Genomic DNA, 11,126 nt, shown 5'->3' with positions numbered 1-11,126 from the left:
CAACTATCAATTGCAGAAAAATAAAATCAAAGAATTCCAGGAGGGTATACAAACACCATTTTAACATTTGCTATACCTTACAGATTTTTCTGTAAACTTACCCTTTAAGGATTTTAACATCACTTTCCAAAAATGTTTGCCTAGTGGCCAAGATGAACCCAAATAGTCCACAATTATTATTATAAATAAAGCATATACATTTGCAAACATTGCCAAATCATCCCCTAATATGTCTTGAAATAACTCTATCACATTTGGCTTATTACATGATCAGGTGAAAATCTGTGTCTATTTGGATCTGTCAGGTTGGTGTCCTCGGTGAAAGCTCTCTCAAAACCAGATTTAATGGCACTCCAGAATTTTTGTTTGAAGTTTTGGCCAATGAAGACATAGAGAAGAGGGTTCACACAGCTGTTTGAGTATGCCAATAAACGTGATATAAAATAGCCTATCAAAACCACAAGCCTAAGATCATTATGCCAGGAGTTTCTTCCATATGAATTCATGATGGAAAATACATGGTAAGGAAACCAGCAAATAAAGAAGGAAATGATGACGGCAGCAATAACTTTGTAAGGTTTTGTAGATGTTACTCTGCGATTTCTTTCTGAATACGCAAACAGATCACAGTGTAACAGAAGATAATGATGGTAAAAGGTATACCAAACAGAATGATAAATTTTATTATAACTTGTGTATTGAGCATTGACCAATCTACATAACAAATCACATTGTTATCATTGACTCCATATTCATGTGCATATACGAAGTAAGATACATTGAGTAGAAGAGATACAATCCAAAGTGCAAGAATGACTTTCAAAGCCAGTCTCACGGTGTGATGGTTCCGACACCAAACAAGGAAGACCACAGAGATGCAGCGATCAATGCTGATTTGTGAGTTGTAGGACACTGGCAGACATATTCAGATATAACGCAAAACGGCTAAGCTTGCACATGAAGGTTCCAAATGGCCAGTGATAGTCAAGGGCAACATAAGTGATGTTTAAGGGGAGGAAAAGGCTGAAGGTAAAATCAGCAAAAGCTAAACCAAACAGAGTTGACCGTCTTCTTCATTCTGAAGACAACAAACCAGATAACCAGACCATTTCCAGTTATTCTCAGCAAACATATCCCAGATTAAATCTCCATGTATGAAACATTGAGTATTTTAATCAAAGTCATTTCAAAGTCTTCATCTGTGTAAGTTTCCTCGGTGGTGTTGGTCTCCATACTTCCAGACACGTCAGGGCTCAGATATCAAGTTTGATGCTCTGAAAAATTAAAACGATTTAAGCAATATGTAACAGAGGTACACTGAGACTTGTGAAGAAATATTCTAAACAACTGGTGGGGAAATTTCAGTTGAAATGTGTTTTTATAGACATTTTTTATGTCAGATAAGAAAGAAAACACAGCACAAAGTCAACAAAATAATAAAGGCATTTACAGTATACATCTTTACTTATTTATTATCAAGGGGGGGGGTTAAAGGTAAATAATCTCACCATAACCCCTAAATACACTCTAGAATCCCCAATACAAGAGAGACAACTCAATCTATAGAATATATAGTAAACCCAACATAAAAACGTATCAATGGTGTAATGTCAAATAATTTTGTAAAAACACATAATTACTACACCTGTAGACCTACAGTAACCTACAGCTGAACATGTTAGTATCTGTCTACAGATTCCTAGAGAAACAATTCCTAGAGAAACAGCCTCACCATACAATATTCATTTTCGTGCAGCAAATGAAGTCTATCTGATCACTACTTACTAGGTATTACTTACCCACCTAATGGAATGTTATAGAAAACATTCCATTTGCTCAACAGATTTCCACAATCTTTTAAAGAACCATTACAATGCCTTCTGTATTATTTTTATGATATTATTGTCCTTACCTGAAGTTGTGTTTCTGGTAGAAGTTTTCTGTGTTTATCTCCAGGACAGCTCAGTAATGTGTATGCCCTCCGTATATTGGGACTCTTTTGGGACTAAGACTTGAATTTGACTTTATGTGATAATAAAGTGATTGTGATGAGAAGTTTAAGTTGTGTGTCTGAAAGAAAACCAAACTTCTGTATAGTAAGATAAGATTTAGATATGGCTTCTGCATAATAAAGAATTTTTCCAGTTACTCATATGACTTTATCTTTAGTGTTGTAGAGCCCCGAAACAAAATGATGGGTAAAGGGAATAAAGTGAAGTTTAGCATTGCTCATCACCCCCCGACATGGAATATGTCTTTGGCACACATAATAGCTAAGCTTTTCCTCGGTCATCAAAGAGGATAGGGTGCGAAAAAAATAATTGTTACTTACAGTGGGGTCACTAGAACACTAAATGACAGCTGAGCTTCTCATACATATATCTTCCATAAATTGGTCTAGCTGTACTGCTTTTGTAGCAGAAAAACTCTAGGGGCACAAAGAATTGAGAGTCTCAACCTGAATCTTAGGCAAACAGCTAAACACACAATTTTGAATCTGTATATAGGAATAATTTTGCCAGACAAAAGATTTTTAATTCTGATCACCTTGTCTTGTGATCCAGGTACCACTACCAGACATAGCAAGGTTTTGCATACCCTATATCATCTCTACAGATTAAAGTGAAGCATAGCAATGGGGCCTGGCCTAGGACTCACCCAACCTGTGATTGGAGAAACACACAGGTGAGCTTACTTCAATGCTCCTGTAGGCAGGCTTATAGTGTTAAGGCCTGTACACATGATCGGATTTTCCGAAACAAATGTTGGATGTGAGCTTGTTGGCGGAAAGTCTGACCGTGTGTATGCTCCATCGAACATTTGTTGTTGGACTTTCCACCAACAAATGTTGGTTAGCATGTTCTCAAATTTTCCACCAACAAATTTTTGTTGTCGGACTTTCCGATTGTGTGTACGCAAGTCCGTTGCACAAAAGCCCACGCATGCTCGGAATCAAGTACAAGCAGGAAGCACTCGGTCTTCTAAAACTAGCGTTTGTAATAGAGACATCACAAACGTCTTGTACGTCACTACAGTACCTGACCACGAGATTGTGTTTCCAGCGCGATACCATCGCGCTGGTTCTCGGCGACAGGGTACTGTGCATGTAGCGCTGGCTCACTCATCGGGAAAGGAAAATTTTGTTTTCCTTCCCCGATGAGTGACAGGCAGTGCTGACAGCTGTCTGGTATGAATCCTGAGGCGGGAACACCGCGCCAAATTTTAAATGAAAAAAACGGCGTGGGTTCCCCCCAGGGGCATACCAGGCCCTTAGGTCTGGCATGGATTGTAAGGGGTACCCCCTACGCCGAAAAATTGGCGTGGGGGTCCCCCCCAAATCCATACCAGACCCTTATCCGAGCACGCAGCCCGGAAGGCCAGGAAAGGGGGTGGGGACGAGAGAGCGCCCCCCCTCCTCAGCCGTACCAGGCCGCATGCCCTCAACATTGGGGGTGGGTGCCTTGGGGGAGGGGGGCGCCCTGCGGGGCCCCCCACCCCAAAGCACCTTGTCCCCATATTGATGAGGACAAGGGCCTCTTCCCGACAACCCTGGCCGTTGGTTGTCGGGGTCTGCGGGCGGGGGGCTTATTGGAATCCGGGAGCCCCCTTTAACAAGGGAAGAAGAGAAGAAGAGAAGAAGCGGCGAGACAGCGGCGACAAGACAGCAGCGGCGAGACAGCGGCGACAAGACAGCGGCAGCAGACCGGGCCCCTCGTTGGCAATAGAGCTGGAAGAAGATAGCGGCGGGGCCCGGGTGAAGAGGCCGAACACCGGGAGAAGTCGGAAGGAGACCCCCCGAAGTTGGAAGAAGATCCCGGAGCTGACTAATAAATTACTCTTAAAACCTGTGTACTGTGTTTTTTTTATATTGACACTTTTCCCTAGGTGAATGGGTAGGGGTACCATGTACCCCATACTCATTCACACAGGGTGGGGGGCCGGGATCCAGGGGCCCCCTTATTAAAGGGGGCTCCCGGATTCCGATAAGCCCCCCGCCCGCAGACCCCGACAACCAACGACCAGGGTTGTCGGGAAGAGGCCCTTGTCCTCATCAACATGGGGACAAGGTGCTTTGGGGTGGGGGGGCCCCCTCCCCCAAGGCACCCACCCCCCCATGTTGAGGGCATGCGGCCTGGTACGGCTCAGGAGGGGGGGCGCTCGCTCGTCCCCACCCCCTTTCCTGGCCGGCCGGGCTGCGTGCTCGGATAAGGGTCTGGTATGGATTTGGGGGGGACCCCCACGCCACACGCCAATTTTTCGGCGTAGGGGGTTCCCCTTACAATCCATACCTGACCTAAGGGCCTGGTATGCCCCTGGGGGTGGAACCCAAGCCGTTTTTTTCATTTAAAATTTGGCGCGGTGTTCCCGCCTCAGGATTCATACCAGACAGCTGTCAGCACTGCCTGTCACTCATCGCGGAAGGAAAATAAAGTTTTCCTTTCCCGATGAGTGAGCCATCTCGGCGCTGGCTCCTGCGACGGGGCTCGCAGGTGTCAAATCTCGCCGAGAAATGCGGCGAGATTGACACAATGACGCGGTCACCTACTGTATGTTCGTAATTGTTGGCCAACATTTGTGTGACCGTGTGTATGCAAGACAAGTTGGAGCCAATAACCTTCGAACAAAAATCCATGGTTTTGTTGTCGGAAAGTCCGATCATGTGTACGGGGCTTAAGACTTATTGCCCTGGGAAATGATCTGATGTATTCCTAAATGCTGACCATCAAAGTGTAATTAAAGGTAAATTAAAAATAAATAACAAACATGACATACTTACTGTTCTGAGTAGCCTTGATCCGCCTCTTCTTGAGTCCCCCATCAGCGCTTCTCCTTTTCTCTGAGTGCCCCCATAGCAAGCTTCATGCTCTGGGGGCACTCATGTGTGCTCGCTCCCCAGCCCTGCTCTGTGTGTCCAGAGAACACACAGAATGGGGCACACCCCGCCCCCCTGCTCCCTCCTTACTGGCTGTGATTGACAGCAGTGGAAGCCAATGGCTCCTGCTGCTGTCTCTCAGCCAATGAGGAGGAAAAGACCCCGGAGAGCAACTGCTCTCGTGCACATTGCTGTATTGTGATTGGGCTCAGAAGAGTATTGGGGGAGGGGTGCGGGGAATTGCATATTGAAGGTTTTTACCTTCAGCCTTTGGAACTACTTTAAGGTTCTAAATGTTATGGTTGGTAAGATCCTTTTAAACTGCATTGAATGGTGTTTATATAATTTCATGGAATTCAGTTTGCATTTATTTTTTCTGCAACTGATACCAAAGGTTACAGTACTTGATAATGAAATATCATTTTTAGGGTCTGGGGCATAAAAACTAATTTAGGCCATTTAGAAAAAAAATTGGAAAATCTTTGCCTGGTGGACTGGAGTGAACCCGAATAGTCAATGTAGAGTATCTATAGTCATTGCGTTTCATTTTTTCTGCTGCAAAGTTAGAAACTCTGTGAAATTGTTATTGTTGTCTGTGCCCCCTCTGGAGATATTCATCCTTTCTGTTTGTCCTGGTGATCGTTGTAATTGGGACAGAAAGTGATTAGAAATCCAAAATGGTTGTTTTTGGAACTGGTGAAATGAAAACTTCCATTGGGAACTCTTTTTGTTGTGAAAACTGTCTTAGAGGGGATTTGCTCTCCCTTCCTGTTAGTGAAGGGAAATCTTCCAAACTGACACACAGTAAAAATTTAAAAAATGAAAGTCGATCCCAAAACAAATAAAAAGAATAAAAACATTTACCTATCAATACACTTTACTGTTGCCAGTGATGTACCTGACCCGGCTGATCTTTTTTTACATGCCTCATACCTAAAAAAATGATCTAAAGAAATAAAGTGCCACATTGTGGGTGTGGTCATATTTGCTCTAGTAATGGGTGGATGGGGCTTAAAAGGGCATAGTTAAATAAAAACCCACTACTCAGTACGCATATGCCACAGTCCTTTTGCCCACAAAATATGGTTTAATGATGAAGCCACAAGCAAGAATGAACCAGACACATACAAACCTCAGCACACTCATTTTAATAAAGGTAAACTCTTCCATACATATGTTTTTCGACACAACTTATAGAACTTCAGGGGTAATGTAGTAGTCAGGAGTAGAGATGAGCCAAACACCCCCCTGTTCGGTTTGCACCAGAACATGCAAACAGGCAAAAAATTTGTTCAAACACGCGAACACCGTTAAAGTTTATAGGACTTAAACATGAATAATCAAAAGTGCTCATTTTAAAGGCTTATATGCAAGTTATTGTCATAAAAAGTGTTTGGAGACCTGGGTCCTGCCCCAGGGGACATGTATCAATGCAAAAAAAAGTTTTAAAAACGTCCGTTTTTTCGGGAGCAGTGATTTTAATAATGCTTAAAGTCAAACAATAAAAGTGTAATATTCCTTTAAATTTCGTACCTGGGTGGTGTCTATAGTATGCCTGTAAAGGGGCGCATGTTTCCCGTGTTTAGAACAGTCTGACAGCAAAATGACATTTCAAAGGAAAAAAAGTCATTTAAAACTACTCGCGGCTATTAATGAATTGTCGGTTCGGCAATACACATAAAAGTTTATTGACGAAAACGGCATGGGATTTCCCCACAGGGGAACCCCGAACCAAAATGTCAGGTCTGGTATGGATATTAAGGGGAACCCCGTACCAAAATTTTTTTAAAAATGGCATGGGGTCCCCCCAAAAATCCATACCAGACCCTTATCCGAGCACGCAACCTGGCAGGCCGCAGGAAAAGAGGGGGACGAGAGAGCGACCCCTCCTCCTGAACCGTACCAGGCCACATGCCCTCAACATTGGGAGGGTGATTTGGGGTAGCGACCCCCCAAAGCACCTTGTCCCCATGTTGATGAGGACAAGGGCCTCATCCCCACTACCCTTGGCTGGTGGTGGTCTGCGGGTGGGGGGCTTATTGGAATCTGGAAGCCCCCTTTAACAAGGGGACCCTCAGATCCCACCCCCCGTGTGAAATGGTAACACCATTTCACAAAAAAGTGTCAAAGATGTTAAAAATGACAAGAGACAGTTTTTGACAATCCCTTTTTTTTTAAAGTCTTCTTCTTTCCATCTTCTTCGAGTCTTCTTTCTTCTATCTTCCTTCGGTTTCTTCCTCCATCTTCTTCTTCCTCTGGTTCTTCCTCCGATCCTCTGCTTCTTGCTCCGGTGTTCTCGTCCGGCATCTTCCTCCACGGCATCTTATTCCCTGCTTCGTTCTCGGGCCGCTCCGCATCCATGGGAGGCTCCCGCTGTGTGACTTCTTCTGACATTTCTTAAATAAAGGAGGGCAGGGCCACCCGGTGACCCCGTCACCCTCTGACGCACAGGGACTTGACGGGGACTTCCCTATGGGTTTCCCCGTGAGGTCAGAAGGGGCGGGGTCACCCGGTTATGTAAAGTGGCCATTTTTAAAACTTTTTTTGGCATTGATCCATGTCCCCTGGGGCAGGACCCAGGTCCCCAAACACTTTTTATGACAATACCATGCATATAAGCCTTTAAAATTAGCACTTTTGATTTCTCCCATAGACTTTTAAAGGGTGTTCCGCGGCTTTCGAATTTGCCACGAACACCCCAAATTGTTCGCTGTTCGGCGAACTGGCGAACAGCCGATGTTCGAGTCAAACATGAGTTCGACTCGAACTCGAAGCTCATCCCTAGTCAGGGGTATGAAAAGTAAAACACAGTGAGGGTTATTTACTAAAACTGGAGAGTGCAAAACCTGGTAGAGCTGTGCATGGTAGCCAATCAGCTTCTAACTTTAGCTTGTTCAATTAAGCATTGAAAAAAAAAAATGAAAGCTGATTGGTTTCTATGCACAGCGCACTAGATTTTTCACTCTCCAGTCTTAGTAAATAAACCCCAGTTAGGGGATTTTACCAAAACTGGAAAAGAGAATCTGGAGTGGCTGTGCATGGCAACCAATCAGCATCTATCCTCAGCTTGTTCAGTTAAGCTTTGAAAATGAATGCTAGAAGTTAACTGGTTGCCATACAGAGCTGCTCCGGATTCAGATTCTTCTCCAGTCTTGAAAGATTCTAATCAAGAAGTATGGGACTTCTGAGGTGTCATTAACCACTTGTCCTCCGGAAGATGTACCCATAAGGCACACAGAACGTGACTCAGCCCTGCCCCCCTGCACCCTCCCCACTGGCTGTGATTGACAGCAGCGGAAGCCAATGGCTCCCACTGCTGTCTCCCAGCCAATGAGAAAAGAGAGACCCAGGAAAGCAGCTGCTCTCGTGCACATCACTGGATTGTGATTGGGCTCGAATGAATATTGAGGGGGCTGTGGGGGGAATTAGATAATGAAACTATGCATAAAGAAAAGATAGAATTTTGTGAAAATTAACCCTCAACTTGGTTGCCCTTATCAGGATATACTCCTAATGGAGGGAGCCACATCCAAGACCCCTTCAATTATTTAGGCAATCACGACGACCCATTTTAAATGTTAACCCATATCATATAAAACAGGGGATAAAAATGTGTGGAAGGAAAGTGGGGGTATAGGTAGTTCAAGTAACAACAGATCCATTTGTGAAATGGTCATAAATCTTACCACATGTAGAAAGGGTTTGTGCCACTTGGGCAGGCTGGGATGCGATTACCTTCCATTCAGACCCGCCCTGTGTTTCCAACTGTATGGATGCAATTCTAAATAAACACACGGAGAGCAGCAGATGGGGGCCCGCTAGTACAGTCTTGGCACTCAACTTAATCAGTATGGCACTGAGAAGGAAATAAGTAGAAAGCTAGGGGGTAGAGCTAGGGAGTCTATGCAACAGAGGGGGGTACCAAGGTGACACAGGAAGAGAGAAGGAATCATAGACAGTATATGTTGTTTAGGTTGCCCACCATCTTTGAGTCGTTTATATTGTAAAGTTCCCTTTAAGAGTTCTAAGGGGTTGAAGAACGTTCATTGCCAGTCTGCATAGGAGAAAGTGTGATGGTATGGCATGAAAATGACCGGGTGTCCATTTTCCCTCCCCAGTATCATGGTTATTGTATATGGTATATGCAAATGCAAAGACCCCAGAATATCTTACAGCACATGGATATACCATATATTCTTGATTAAAGTAGTAAAAAAAAAAATCTCATTTTGGATAGAGTAAGGGTGGGTTATAACCCCTGTCAGATTTTATTTCGACATCGGTGTCCCATTGCAGAGATTTTCCTTAATTTCCTTTCCCATAGCCAAATGGGAAGTGAGAGGAAATTCCTGTAATTTAAGGGAGTTCCTTGAGGACACCCCAGGTCATCAGAACCAATGTCACCATTGGAAGATTTCCCCTCTATTACTTTTATGGGGCAACCCAAAATTTGGGATTTTTTTTACATTCACTTTCAATGATAATGGTAAACAGGATAAATAGAGAGGATGCGTCTCCTTAACAGGGACACAGGCAGCAATAAAAACTGTCAGGTGTTCCAATCCATCTTCACAAAAGTTTTGCCTTCAGTCATACTTTAAAGATTTGTCATTTTAAATGATGATGTTTTTAATATTGAAAATTGCTAAATATATGGCTTTAAATATATCTTTGATTATTTAGAATAATAACACAATAACACAATAATAACACATTGACACCTAAAAAATTGTTGATAGTTGATTATTATTAATGTAATCTTTTTTAGTATTATTTCTAGACATTAGAGCAGTGGCTATAAACAAAAACCCAAATCCTACAATCATAGAACTTAACCATTTAAGAATATGTATGCTTCATTTATATGGATCTGTTACTTACTAGTCTTGCTAATGTTAATGTCTGATCCAAATTTCTCTGTGTCTTGCAGGGATATATATATATATATATATATATATATATACGGCAATGCATAAAGTTGCCAATATAATTTCAGACAGAGTGATGACATTCAGTCTTGCTTAATAGAAAAACAGTACCCAGGAACAGATAACATCGTCTATCAAAATGCCTAGGAAAAAAGGTAGATATGCATTAAAGGGCCAGTCAATCAAATACTGATATTTAGTACTGAGTGAACACCAAAAAGTAGAATATTTACTGACTACCTGTAACTCTCTGGGGTTTTGACAGCAAGAACTTTGCATCTGACTTTAAACTTCCACCCACCTGCTATAAACATTATACACGGGTCTTGTTCTCTGTAGTGAATCTTTCTTTTGAATAATAAGGGGAGAGATTTCTGTGCTAAACCGCTCAATCTAAAGCTGCTAACACTAAAACAATGTCCAAGTAAATAAAATATACAAAAGTGTAGCGCTAAAAGGGACACCAAATACGTGTATGAAAACAAATGGTGATAAAGAGGGCTGTAAACACAAATAGGTGAACAAAACAATAATGTGTGATAACTGTAACATATAAAAGTCCAGTCACTGGGTGAAGAAGTGTAAGTAAACTTAATAGGGCATATGTCCAATGAGAAGACTGTTGTTAATTCCTCAGTAACAAGTAATGGGATGGGGCAAACAAAGAAGTAGCTGTATGGCACATTCAGAACGGGATAGACATTCATCTGTTGGAAAATTGTAGATAAATACTTCTTATCAGACAAGGTGGACCCACCTGTCATACGACAGTGGGTCAATCAGGATTGTATTGGCCCGGGGCCAGATGGTCATCGGGGGTACCAACTCTGATATGGATAAAACCTGTAGAGGAATCGCTCTGAATGCAGACGTTTAATCGATCAACAGGAGTGAATCACGATGTGGCACAACCAAATATCAGGAGCTCAAATGGATCTTTAAAACAGGTGAACGTTGGATCTTAAATGTAGGCACCAGAAACCAGCAACAAAATGGTACAACATCACATTGGAACCATATGCTTTGATCTAAACCATTCCATTGTATCTCTGGCTGTATGTTTAGGGTTGTTGTTCTGCTGGAAGGTGAACCTCTGCCCAAGTCTTTTGCAGACTCGAACAGGTTTTCATCTAAGATTGCCCAGTATTTGGCTCCATCCATCTTACCATCATCTCTGACCAGCTTCCCTGTCCCTGCTGAATAAAAGCTTCCACACAACATGATGCTGCCACCACTATGTTTCACTGTGATGATGGTGTGTTAAGGGTGATTTGCAGTGTTAGTTTTCCGCCACATATATCATTCTGCTTTTAGGCCAAAAAATT

The 11,126-nt window shown here is 42.8% G+C and overlaps 1 pseudogene; it reads right to left on the bottom strand.

Annotated features, from left to right (window-relative positions):
- Positions 1–248: 248 nt before the first annotated feature.
- LOC141109821 (chemerin-like receptor 1) lies at positions 249–10,614 on the bottom strand (annotated as a pseudogene).
- Between the last annotated feature and the right edge of the window lie 512 nt (positions 10,615–11,126).

This window comes from Aquarana catesbeiana, linkage group LG10, assembly GCF_042186555.1.
Source record: "Aquarana catesbeiana isolate 2022-GZ linkage group LG10, ASM4218655v1, whole genome shotgun sequence".
Classification (NCBI taxonomy): Eukaryota; Metazoa; Chordata; class Amphibia; order Anura; family Ranidae; genus Aquarana; species Aquarana catesbeiana.
This window is presented reverse-complemented; position numbering and strand designations above follow the sequence as displayed.